The sequence below is a fragment of the Macrotis lagotis genome, chromosome X, assembly GCF_037893015.1.
Source record: "Macrotis lagotis isolate mMagLag1 chromosome X, bilby.v1.9.chrom.fasta, whole genome shotgun sequence".
Lineage (NCBI taxonomy): Eukaryota > Metazoa > Chordata > Mammalia > Peramelemorphia > Peramelidae > Macrotis > Macrotis lagotis.
In genome coordinates, this window is record NC_133666.1 from 185,150,003 (window position 1) to 185,163,694 (window position 13,692).

The 13,692-nt window shown below is 39.4% G+C and overlaps 1 protein-coding gene across 8 annotated transcripts in view; it reads right to left on the minus strand.

The window, feature by feature from the left end:
* RNF38 (ring finger protein 38) overlaps positions 1-13,692 on the minus strand; it is a 242,399-nt gene that overhangs the window by 62,385 nt on the left and 166,322 nt on the right. Inside the window, exon 1 of one of the 8 annotated variants that reach the window (XM_074200441.1) lies at positions 8,346-8,421. The exons of 5 other annotated variants lie outside the window; for them this stretch is intronic. The gene's annotated coding sequence lies outside the window, so the exon portion shown is untranslated. Of the gene's footprint in view, positions 1-7,948; positions 8,124-8,345; positions 8,422-13,692 lie in introns of those variants that run through there. 2 more of the 8 variants (XM_074200440.1, XM_074200443.1) reach the window with 2 other exon arrangements.

Here is a 13,692-nt window from a genome sequence, read left to right on the forward strand (position 1 = left end):
AGAGAACTCTGAAGGACTTACAATAAAGAATACTATCAACTGCAAAGACAGAGCTATGGTGTCTGGTTACAAACTGAAGCATGCTTTTTTTTTTAATTTTATTTTTCTTGGGGTTTCTTTTTTTTGAGGGGAGAAGTTTTGGTTACTTTTGCAACATTACTATTGTAGTCAGGTTTTTTCCATGACTACACTTTTTTTGACCTATATCAAATATCTTGCTTTCTCAATGAGGGAGGCTGGGGTGGGAGGAAGGGAGAAGATTCAGAATTCAAGATTTAAAAGTGATTATTGAACCTTGTTTTTGCATGTAACCAGGGAAAATAAGAGTTCTCCTAGCTTGCTTTTTTCAATATATATATATATTATATATGTATATATATATATATACATACACTTAATATTTACTGAATTATAACATTCAAAATTCTAAATTAAAAGGAATACATTTTCTATCCTGATAGCTTCACTCTGTGTGTGTGTGTGTGTGTGTGTGTGTATCCATTTTCTCAGATTATAGAGAATATATAGCAAGAGTTTCCATCAGAGAAGTTAACATATAAAATAGAATACTATGTGGAACATGAAATAAGCATACCATAACTAAGGATTGTCCCTAGGTTAACATCAGGAATTGGAAAACTGACTAAGCCTCTTTGAATGTAAGAAAATTCCAACCATGTTTCAAGTCACTTTGGTAACTAAAAATAAAGCTGTCTAAAAGCATGGATCAGCAATAACTATCAGCTCAGGGTAATTGCTCAAACCCCCAATTCAACTCTAGTTGACATGTCCCATTTAAAACTAGTTCATACTCTGAGTAAACATTTCATTACTGCTGAATGTTTCTAAACTGCTAGATTTTAGTTTGGAATATTTAATAGAATTTGTACTAGCTAGACAGATTATATTTCATATTCATCTGTAGCATTAGACTGGCATTTTGCTTAGTGTCATTAGGGAAGGGTAAGTCTGACAAATATCTGAGGGTATTAGTGGAATGTAATCTCAAACTAAGATGGGAGTGTGATATGAAAGTCAAGAAAAATAATGTGATCTTGAGCTGCAATTAAAGAGAGGTCTAAGGAGTGGGTAATGCTGAATGTTGCTCTGATCAAGACTCCATCTATTATATTGGGTTTAGTATCGTTCATCACTGTTTACAAAGGACAAAGTCAGGGAGAGTGTCTTTAGAAGAGTGTGGCCACGTTGAGAAGGGCAATCAAAATGGTAAAAGGACCTTAACAATCAGATTTTATTCCCTTATTTAACTTCTGTTGTTTCCATCAAAGCTCTTCTTCATTATTTTCATGTTTTTATCAGTTATTATTTCAGTGTAGCATTTAGATTGCCACTGATTATGTCAATTGTTGCTCACTTCTCTATAAACTATAATCATCCTGTACTCCATAATGTAGATGGCCCTTACAAAAAGAATAAACTCATTTCTAAGCCTTATTGACTATACTATTCATAAGTAATAATCAATAATAACCACAGTAGTAACCTGCTTGGGCATGTACCTTCATGGAAGCTGATTTTCAAGCAGAAACTTATTAAAAACATAACTTGAAATCTTGAGTAAAGTAGTAAAGATCCCTGATAATGAATGATAATCAGACCAGCCCATGACTAACACTGAAACATCTATTTCTACCAAAGTCTTTCTCTTAGGTGGTAAAAAGCTCTTTAGTCATGAAGTGATTCTTGTACTTCTGTCCTGCATCTAATGCCTAAAAAAATGCAAAATAATTCTATAAGGGCAGTGGTCAATATATCTAGAAGCTGAGATTTCATTTAGTCTTATGTTGGCACAATTCAGCTTTGTCTGTTTCTCACTGTATAATTCTCTCAGGTCAACAATTGAGACAATATAGATGCACATCTTAATATAACAACTCCTGAAGAGTTGTTTTTAAGGTAAATTTTGGGATATCAAATTCTCTTTTCCCATTTTCAACCTAAAATAATAAATGCATTCACCTAAGGAAAAAAAATTGACACTCTTCCAACTTACTAGCTATGATAAATGCTACAACTTTTAACAAATCTTTTCCTTTCAGTAATTCTAAACCTCTTTAACAAAATAAGTTATCAAATATAAATGAAAAGCATGGGTATGTAGGTGTGTTTTTTTGAGGGAGGCATAACATAAAAGGGAAAATTACAAGATGACTCAACTGACATACTATACTGAAGAAAATCATTCAACTTTTATAAAAAGTCCTCCCCTTATTATTTTTATAGTAAAATAACGTTTTTATTTAGCTACCGGCTACATGATCTGAGCTGAAGAGATTGAGAAATATGGCAAAAAAAAAAAAAAGGATTCAAAGTAAACTGTAAACTAACAAATCACAGCACACACTTAGATTCTCAATCTTATTTCTATCTTCTGTTTAATATTCAACAAACTGGAATGATTTCTGTCTATTTCTGCCCACTAAATTCTTACCAGTACTTTAATGATCAGGTCAAATGGCAAATGCCTCTTTTACAAAGCTTTGCTAGATCATACTAGATAGAAGAAATTTTCTTTCTTTTCTAGTCAAGTTCTAGATATATTCTTTGGTTTTACCTCTTTCAAGGCATTAATACTGCCTTTGAAGTTATCAGCATTCAAAGGCTTCCTAATGTAATGGAAAAAGGCACACAATTTGGAGTAAGAGAGACTAGACAAATTCTAGTTCTACTACATACCATGAATAAGTCACCACTTCTCTGGATCTTGGTTTCCTATTCTATAAAATCATGGGGCAGGACCAGATAAAGTCTAATTGCAGCTTAGTGTAGAAGATAGAAAGAGTACTCAGGGGCCAGCTCCTGTCTCTGACATTTCCTGCTGTGTGACCCTGGATATAGCATTTAATCTCTCTGTGCTTTGAAGAAAGAGGTGTCAACCTTCACTGGAGTTTCCTCCCCTTCTATCATTAGTCACAAATCTAGATCCTATTCCCTATATCAAAATCCAATTCATCTATAGCAATAAATATTTGCTTTCACAATTTCCACAAGTTCTAAGTAAAGAACTGCTCTTTACAGTGAAAGAGAACATTTATTATTAAAATGATAAACATAAGCACTTTGACTTCTATTTCTTGGTACTTCAAATTTAAGAATTTGATTCTAATGAAATCCCCATTTGGTGGTACAGTCTACCCCTCCTCTGTAAATGGATAAGCAAGAAGAGGAAAGAATCAATAGCTTAAGGGAGAATGTTTGGAAACCAAAATTCCTTCTGCTCCTATTGGCTACTAGGATGGTTTCCTTAAGGGGAGATTCATTGAACACAGTACATTCTGCTTAAAAGTGGTTAAAGTAGCTTGGGGTGCAGTGTGAGTGGGAGGTAGAACACCCTAATAAAATCTTTTCTTGAAACCTAGAACAGGGAATATGAGGATCAGAACCTAAAGTGAGATGGCTAACCAGATAGTAACAGATTTGCTGGGGATAAAATAGAAGGTGGGTCAGAAATCTCTCCTTCCTTGCTCTGGAGGGTGCTTAAGTCTATGGAGACCACCAACTATTCCCTATAGACCATCTGAAAACCTCCTTTTCATTACCCCTCCAAAGGGTACTAGCAGAAACAAAGGGTGGGGAAAGCAAAGTAAAAGAGGCTCTAGTTACCTCCAGCTGTAATTTTACTGCAGCCTACAGCTGAAAAATATTCTACTTGTATCTATGCTATTCAGTGTTATTAGGAAACCTGGATTTTTTACTCCTATGACCACGTTCTTGAATGCAAGGTTGGGGGGGGGCAGTCCTTTTAAGGGACAAGAGACATTCTTGTCCTAGGTAGATGGAGTAGGGAGAAGGAAAAAAAAGAGAGAATAAGCATGAGTTGGATAAGATTAATAATCTTCCAAATTACAAGTTCAGAAAACATTTATATATACCCCTAGAACTTTTCCTTTTAATCCAGTTTAAAAAAAATGTTAATAATGGCAAAGCATATGGGAGAGGATTTGTAAAAGATTATCAACTGGTGCTACATGCAAAAGTAATAATGGCTAATGCCCTGGTATTAGAAGGTAATTGGTATTTACATCCTTAAGCTTCCCCTATCCCCCAGTATTCACCTGAAGCTTAATCAGGAACTTTCCACCCACTTGGAGTGAACTCTTCAATAGTCACAGAGCACAATACCCTTTAACACTACAGTAACAACACATTATTTCTTGTTTATTTGAAGAAAGATGAGGCAATGTGTAATGGAAAAAGAGAAGTGTTAGGGAAAGCTCCTATCAAAAACCTGCCGATACTTAGTAGAAACATATTAATAACTGAAAACAAGATGATTACTGGCACTTGAATAGTCATTTTCAGTGTAAACTGAAGCTGTTCCTTGCAGGGGTTACTTAAGGGCAAGGAGAGAACACCTGGGCCTTGTTAAACTGGATGCCAGGGAAGGCAGACTAAGTTTCCTTGATGCTTCCATTCCTTCTCTTTAATCACACCAAGAAATAATCTTGACTGATATGGTTATATATTTCTTTGCTTTCCTCACTTGCAAAATTCCAGAGCTAATTTATACAGACTTTTTTTTTTTGCTTTTACTAAGTTAGCACACATCTTTTATTTCAGGAAAATGTGCATGGATTTGATACAACTGAGTGGGATTTGATAAAAAGAATGCTAGAATCAGGAAGAGCTGAATTCAAATTTTTCTCTAGACATGAGCTCTCAGCTTATTTCCTCATTAGTGAAACTTCTAGTCTAGGCTTTTTTTGTTCCATAATTAAGTTTGTTTCAACACTCATAGAGCTTACTTCAAACAGCGTAATCATTCATCAAAATACAAATACACAACAATATTTATGTGGGAAGAAATAGGTGGTAGCTATAACCACTGTCTTTCCCCAATTGAGCTGAGCTCATCATTCTTTCACTAGCGATTTTACATTACAAATATCAAGTTATGACTAACCCACAAAGATTTGGTAAATCAATGGATTTACCCTAACAAAATTTACCAATAAATAGCGATGAAGTCTGAAAAACAAAGGAATCAAAGTGAATCTTTGTGAATCAGTAAAGGGTAAATGAGACAATATACGAAGATATGCACGTAATAAAAAACATCCTTCAGCTGATATATATGTATGTGTATATATATAGAGTGTACAAGTGCTAGTCTACATGTGGATAATGAAAAATTGAATTCATTTTAAGAAAATGGAATTGAATTAGGAACTAGGAAATGAATAAATTTACTTTTTTCTTGACTAAATTTTTTCTACTGCAAATAGGCAATTGGGGAAAGTGATTAAAAGATTTCCCACAAGGTGAAGGGGTGGGGTGGGGGGAGGATTCACTCTTATCAGCTGTGGATGGATAGATTCTCAATCATGAAGCTTCCCAGCTCCCTCCATCTTTCACATAGAGCTCAAAGTTATTGCCAGTATTTATTAAGTGCTTGCAATATGCCAAGCATAGTGGGGAGAGGTGACAAATTCTGGCTTAAGGATATGCTTATCTGTCAAGGGATTTCTCAAAAAAATTAATTAAGCAGGTATTCTGCAATAAGATTAACTTCAATATACTTCATTATTTTTATTGACATAATATAAATTCTATTATTTGACATATACTCAAAATATTAGGTAAACTAAAAAAAAAAGTGACTCAAGTCAAGAGCTCAGTTTTGAAGGTTACCAGTTGTGAGACACTATGAAGCAAATTCCTTAACCTGCCAGGCCTCTTCTATAAAACAACAGGATTGAACTATTAGATAGTTTTTAAGGTCTTTTTTAGCTCCAAATCTATAATCTTATGAACCTTGTATAGACTAGAATTAAACTAAAACTATTCTGGTAGCCCATTGTTCCCCTCACTTAATGTCCAACTCTAGTGTTTCACTCATTATTAATATTAGCAATATAAGTAATCAGCATAGATTTATAGGAACAACCAGGTGCTCATCAATCTTCCAGCCTCATTATACATTATTTCCCTCCAAGCACTCTATGGTTCAGATTAGTATTTTTTTTTTTTTCAGCAAGGCATTGGGGTTAAGTGGCACAGCTAGGTAATTATTAAGTGTGTGAGGGTGGGTTTGAACTCAAATACTCCTGACTCCAAGGCCAGTGCTCTAGCCACTGCACCACCTAGCCACCCCTCACTCTGGTTCAGATAAATTGTTTTGTTGTTTTTCATCAGAGTATTCTATCAAATCCCTGATGTTCCCCATGCTTAGATGGCAAAGGGAGAGTCCAGGTTTTGGGATCAGAACAACCATATTCAAATCAAGATATACTAGCCTTGTGAACCTGCTTCAATTTCCTTATCTGTAAAATGTGGGTAATAATAGCACCAAACTTCCAGGGCTGTTGTAAGGATCAAATAGACAAACTGCAAAAGCATTTAGCACAGTCCTTAGCATATAGTAATCACTATAAAATGTTGGTTATTATTTCCTATTATCTCCATGTCCGAAAAACTTTATTCTTCAAAGCTGAGTTAATCATGTATTCTCCTAAAATGACTTTGTATCTATTTTGCATCTAACAAGAAATGTAATTTCTTCTTGACTCCTCTGGAAGACAGACTTTTGCCTTTGTATCCCCACCTCGGCTGACACGTGCCTAGCATACAGCATTAGTAAATGATTGTTGACTGTCCACACCTCCCTCCAATCCTGCCTTTAATATAGTTCTTAAATTTTTACTTTTATCAAAACTTAATAATTTACAATTTAAATCTGACTGTATGTGAAAAGGCAAATGGAAAGACAAAAGAAACAATTTATTGCCTTACTTAGACCTGACTGTGCTAGAAACAGTAAGCCTTAACAAGACTTTCTGAAGTGGAATTAAAACCAGTTTCTAAACTGTAGGATTCCAGATTTCTTGTCGTTCCCCCCCAAATAGTGAGCTAAGTTAAATAAGCATATCAAGCATGGGGCACCAAATAAGACCTCCCCTTAAGAAATTTAATGCTGTAAAACGAATATGGCCTACTTTATCCAAAAGATTTAATATTTCCTTGTATGATTATACAGAAATCATTGCTTTTTATACAGGAACTTATTATCCAGCTAAACAAAAGTTCCAGCAGGGAGTGACCACTGTCTGTCGTCCTCTAGAACGTGACGTTAATCATATAGATTATTTTCAGACAAAATATTTACTTGCTTTAACACTATTGAACGCTGAACTCAAATTTTATTCAACTTTTCAAAAGAAATGCAAATTAGTCAATAAACATTTCCTCAAAGTTAGTGCCCTCATCCAAAGTATAAAAACAGATTCTTTACCCAAGAACTAAAAGGGTCCTTGAAGACCATCTAATTCAATACCCTCATTTTGCAAGTAGAGAAACTGAGGCCCGGGGAGAGTGAGTGAACTAAGTACGTTCACAGGTCAGCAACCCCCTTAAAATAACCACGGAAGCTGAGGTACCAAGTTGTAAAAATCTAAACGGGGGTGCGTTGTACTTCGGCCATTTGCCACATCTCTACATAAACCGCAACATATATTCAACTAAAAACAGTTCATTTGGTCTTGAAAACGATCAAATGTAATATATTAAATATTCATACTCCCTAAGAGTTCGTCGCAAGTGAAGGAGAACAGCTTCCAGCCGCTTATATTCACTTCCAAAAGAAAACGTTTTTACTTCTGGTCTCCAAAGAGAAGACCAGAGAGAAGTGGCGATGCGGCGCCCCACTTCCTCACCCGGGGGCCCTCCCCGACAAACTTCCTAGAGTCCGGACAAAAGCCGATCCGCGGCCCGCGCCCGGCCGGCCCCAGAGCTCGCAGGCGGGCCCCGCCGGCCCGGGGCAGGGCGGCGAGCGCGCTTCCCAGGCTGCTCCGGGCGAGGCCTCGGCACCCGGGCCGTCGGGGCGGGCACGAACAAAGGCGCCGGGCAGGCCGCCCCGGCCCCGGCCCCCGCCCCGGCCCCGGCCCCCGCCCGGGCGCCCCCCCCCCCCCCCCGCAGCCCGCCGCCCTACCTGCGGAGGAGGCGCCGCCCCGCGGAGCAGCTTGTCGGGCTTCTCCCCGGCCCGGGCTTATGGCCGCGGCCGCTTCCTCCGCCAGCCGCTGGGGCGCCGCTCCGCCTCCCGGGCCCGGGCCGCCGCCTCTCGGATCCGCCTCCCGCCGCCGCCGCCGAGCCAGTGACCGCGAGGCTCGGCCGGCTTCCTTCCTCCCATCCCAGGAGCCGCAACAGGAAAGAGCCGCTGGGCCCGCGCTGCCCGGGCTCGCCCCGCGCCGCCGCGCGCCCTGCACCCCGGCCCCACCCCGCCGGCCGGCCGCAGCCCGCCCGCGGCGAGCCCCTTAAACCCGCGCTCCCCCCGGGCCGGGCGCGGGCCGGGCGCCACGCCGAGCCGCGCCCCCCGCCCTCTCGCCTACCTGGCCTCCCCGCCCCCCGGCCCGCACTCAGCGCGCCGGCGCCACAGCCCCTCGGCCGCGCGGCCGCCGCTTTCCGGGCGGACTAGGCCGCGATGCGCGCGCGCGAGCGACTCTCCGCCGGAGGGGCGGGCGGGGCGGGCGGGGCGCGCGCCAGACTCCCGAGCACAGGGGCGGCCCCGCCCCGGCCGAGCCCTCTTTGTTTTCACTCTCGTTTCCCCTCCCCTCCGCCCCCGGCCCAGCGCGCGGTTCGCCGGAAGACAGCCCCGCCCCGCCCCCAGGCCAGGTTTAAAGGGCCAGGCCTCCCAGCCCGCGGCCGGGGAAGCGCGCCCGAGCCGGCCCAGCGCTCCTCTCCGGGCAGCCGTGGGGAGCCCGCGGTCCTGGGCGCGGGGTAAGCGCTGACGATGACGAAGCAAAGCCAGAGCCAGCCCCTGCCCCTGCCCCTGCTCCTGCTCCGAGGGCGCCGCACACCCGCCACCGTGCACGCCGGGCGGGCTCCCCACCTCCCCACCCGCGCTCGGACTTCGGAGGCGGCCTTGGTGCGGCCCCAGCGGGCAGTCGGGGGCGCCGGGGGCAACGAAGAGCGTAGTCTCTGCGCGAGCTACATCCCACGGCCTCCCCCGCTCCCGTCTGCTGATACATCTCCTATCTAAGTATATAAATATCCTATTAAAAATTTACATTCCCCACTATTTATATAGTGCTTCATGCACTGCTAGGTGTACAATTATCCTCTCATTTGATCCAACCATCCTGGGAAGTATGGCCTATTATTATCCCCACTGACGGGTGAGGAAACAGAGGCAAGGAGGGGTAAAGCGATTTAGATCACACAGATAGAAACTATCTGAGGCCAAATTTGGGCTCATTTCTTCCTCACTCCAAGTCTAGGTGGTGGAAGTGAGAAGGGAGAGAATTTCCAATCAAGAGATCTCCCAGAAAACATTCAAGCCCTCAACTTACTAAGTTTAGCCCTGGGCAGCTACCCCCTCAATAACAGAAAGGGTAACCAGGAGGATAAATGGCTGTGAAATCGTCTAAATTAAAAGTAATAAATTATGGTGAAGAAAAAGCAAGACAATTCTAAAACCTATGTTTCATAACTCCTCAGAATAGAAAAGCTATTTTAAGAAGCATTTTTTGAGCACCCAGTAAGAGCCAGACATAAAGTTAAACCCTGGGGGATACAAAGAAAAGCAAAAACAGTTCCAGCCCTCAAGGGCTTTACATTCTAAGGGAGAAGAAAATACACAAACTATCTACAAACAAGTTAGACTTGGGGGGAAAAAATTAACAGAGGGATGGCAGAAAAATCAAAACGGTTTGAGACCCCTCTATCAGAAGTAAATAGTTGGAGGTGAAAAGGGGAGGTTGTCAGATCTAGCCAGCAACAAAGTGACAGTGTCTATTAGTAGTTAAGTACTGGAGGAACTTTGTACTCTCCAATTTTTAATCACTCTACTTAGGAAGGCTTTCTTCTTTTTTTTTTTGCTCCTACTTCTGTATCTAAGTACAATGTTTTAAAGCAAATAACTCTACTGACTAGCGGTCACAGGTGTATTTAAGTGAAAAAAATCATTACTTGAATTCAACAAGCCTCCACAACACAACTCTAACAATCACTCCATCAAATAAATGATTTATTGCAGAGAAGAGTGGGATGAGAACTAGAGAATTAGAGCAGCTACAAGTTAGAAAAGGAAGTTAGAGCCAAGTCTATGGTGCCTTAAAATAGGGGAAAGGGACTGGATCTCTGAAATCATTAATATGGAGAACTTCCCATAAGGAACCAGCACCTTCTCTGCAGCTTATAGTCTTGATAGAGCAACAGTGTGCTCAAATTGTTTGGATCACAAACTCCATAAGTTAAAAAAAAATAGATGAACACATTCTTAATATTTACATAGTTCTCTAATTAATTAATCAATTATGTACATCAATTAATGTGCTAATAATTATGTGCATTAGAAAACAAAATATAAAAGACTAAGTTAAGGGTGAAATAATATTTGATCCTGGAGTCTAGGCAAAGTCGTTAGAGTTTTCTAAGTAAGAAAGAAAAAAGGTTAGATCTTCAGGGAAATCAGTTTGGCACCCAAGTAGAGGATGAATTAGAGAAGGGAGATTTATGGCAAAGAAACTAATTAAGAGGCTTAGCCATAATCCAGGCAAAAGGAGATAAGAAACTAAATCAGGCCAGTAGCTGAGTGAAAATAGAGGAGTCAGATGTGAGATCATTATTCTAGACTTAGAGGGAACCTCAAAAGTCTAGTCAAATGCCCTCATTTTAACAGACAAGAAAAATGAGTTTAAGTGATTCACCCAAAGTCACAGAGGTAAGAAACAAGAGAGGTCCTCTGATTTCAGAATCATTACTCTTTCCAACATCCCAAATACAGAGGGAGAGATGACATGATACAGTAACTGACTGGTTATGTTCAATGAAGGAGAGTGGTGAACCTGGGTGATTCCAATTATAAAAATATCAATATTACTAGGAGGAACAAAGATAGTTCCACAACCAGGGAAAGACCTATGGAGTCTGAACGCAGACCAAAGCATACTTTAAATTTTTTTTCTTTCTAATGTTTTTTTCCCTTTCATCTTCTTATTCTTTTACTTCATGGTGAACATGGAAAGGTTTTAACATGACTATAGGTATAACTAAAATAAAAAAAAACATAATAGAGAAGTCTGGAAAAGACATAGGTTTGAGAGGAAATATAATGTAAGAAGACTTTCCATAGATAGCGACTCATCCACATCTATTCATCAAGCTGTACTTCACTTATCTGATCTGAAATGACAAGGAGAAAGGCAAGGCTCTTACCAGTCACTACTCTAGAGCACAGAGGTTAGGGGAAAGGAAAGGAGGCTGGATGATAAAAGTAGGCATAGTTGTTTTAGAGAAAAGCCCCATGCTGGCTAGCTAAGGGGAAAGAGGGAGGCCACCCTCTATGGAATCTGCATTCACATCTCATAATTTTTTCCTCTGACATGGATGCCATTTTCCATCACAAGGTCATTCTCTGAAAGTGGATACTGCTTGATGTCAGGCCACAGCTCCCACACTGGAGACCAATGGACTGGAGTATTGAGAGGTTAAGTGACTAGTTAGTTATGTGTCAGAGGCAGTACTTAAACCCGGGTCTTTCTGGCTCTGAGTATTCTTCTGAAATAGACTGTAGTAACAATAATAATATCTATTTATTTAAGTAGTCATCTACTACATGCCAAGCACTTTACAAATATCTCATTTGACTTTCACAAGAACCCTATGAGATGGGTGTTGCTATCCCTATTTTATAACAGGGTAAAAAATTGAAGCAAGTGACTTGTCCAGGATCACACAGCTAGTGAGTGTCAAAAGCCATATGAACTCAAGTTTTCCTAGGTCTAATCATCTATCCACTGAGCTAACTACCTGCCAATAACATAAGAATGGATTGTAACATGTGCTATACTTTTCCAGAATCTTATTCTTAGGAAGGACATATAGAGAAAGAAGGAACAAACAATAATATATATATATATATATATATAATGTATATGAATAAAAAATAGAATTTTGAATAAATGGAAGTAAAATATAGGTCCAAAATAAAGAAATTTCTTAGAAAAGAGTGTGACAAAAGAATTATTTTTCCAATGATATGTAAAGCTAGTTTTCAACATTATTTTTGTAAGATTTTGGATTCTACTTTTTTTTCTACTTTCTTCCCTTCCCTCCCCTCCCCTCTCCCATGATAGCAAGTAATCTGATATAGGTTACACATGTACATTCATGTTTAACATATTTCCATGATAATCATATTGTGAAAGATTCAGAACAAAAGGAAAAAAAACCACGATAAAGAAAAAATATAAAATAAATTTTTAAAAGTGAAAATAGTATGTTTTAGTCTGTATTCAGATTCCATAATTTTTTCTCATCTGATGTGGATGTCATTTTCCATCACAAGTCAAAAGAATATTTTTTAAAATATTAAATTGAGAAGGACAATTTTTGAGTAACAACCATAGCTGAGTAGGAAAAGAGATTAAAAAAAGAGAAAAAGCAAATTTAAAAAAAAGGAAAAATAACATTTTAAGTAGTTTCAAGTAATGTATTATAGGGCAAAAATGATAGGTCATTTAAAAATGATCTCCTTCTTCGTTTCTCTTCATAAAATCCATTGAATCAAATCCCACTCTCTTTTTCATTTTCTGAAGAGGTGGTCCTTGACCTTGCCAAGATCAACTTGCAAAATTTATAGGTAAGATGATAAATTTTGAATTTGACTACATTAAAAAAATACTCAATGCAGGAATTTTCCCCAATTTCCTGTAGAACAACTTCCTATATGTTCTAGATGCATAATTTTATTTGTGCAAATCTTGAAGATGTAATCAAAATTGTTTTATCTTTTGAGATCATGAAATTGTCTATTTTATCTTTTGTGATTGCCTCTTTCCTCTATTTGGTTAAGAACTCTCACTTTAGTCAAAGCTATGACAGAAATGTGTTCAGTTTTCCTTCTATTTTTTTTAATAATTAGCAATATTCAGGTCATATATTCATTCTAAGATTATTGTAGAAAGCTAGAATAATTTTAGTTAAATTATTGGTCTGTGGTAGGTAGGGGAACCAACCCAGCTCAATCTATTCCATTTAAGGATTCAAGGACTGTACAGAATCTACAATAGGTGGCACACAAGCATCTTTTAGTTGGGGACCATTTTCACAAACCTCTTCCAACTGGAAGAAAAGCATCAGAAGGGCTATGAGAAAGGAACACAGAAAAGAGAGGAAAAAGACAAATTTTATTTTTTCCAAATCTGGCATAGTTCTTTTTTTCAACAAAAGTAATTAGGGAAAAAAAATAAAATGAAAGAAAAAGGGAAGAAAAGAGAGAAAGAAAAAGGAAGGAAGTAAAGAAGGAAAGAAAATAATAATAATTGGTTTAAAGAAATCAAATTGATGACACTAATCTAAACTGACATTGTAAAGTTATGGGAGTGCTGAAAGAGTGTTTCCTTTTGGAGTATGGGGATGTGGGAGCTAGATAGCACTTTACAGGTTGGGATTGGGGGGAAATGTATTATAGACTGGGCCAAAATTTTCTTTCTAAGTGAGTTTTGTGTTACTGCAATATCATTCGTTTGTGTTATTTACCTGCTGTATAATCACTGTGTGTGATATGAGAAAGTATGGATGTATTTAGTGGGGCAATGGGGTTAAGTAACCTGCCCAAGGTCACGCAGTTACTAATTATCAGGTATCTAAGGCTGGATTTGAACTCAGGTCCTTCTGATGCCAGGGTCAGTGCTCTATCCACTTCGCCAACTGGCTGCCCCTGAGTACATATTA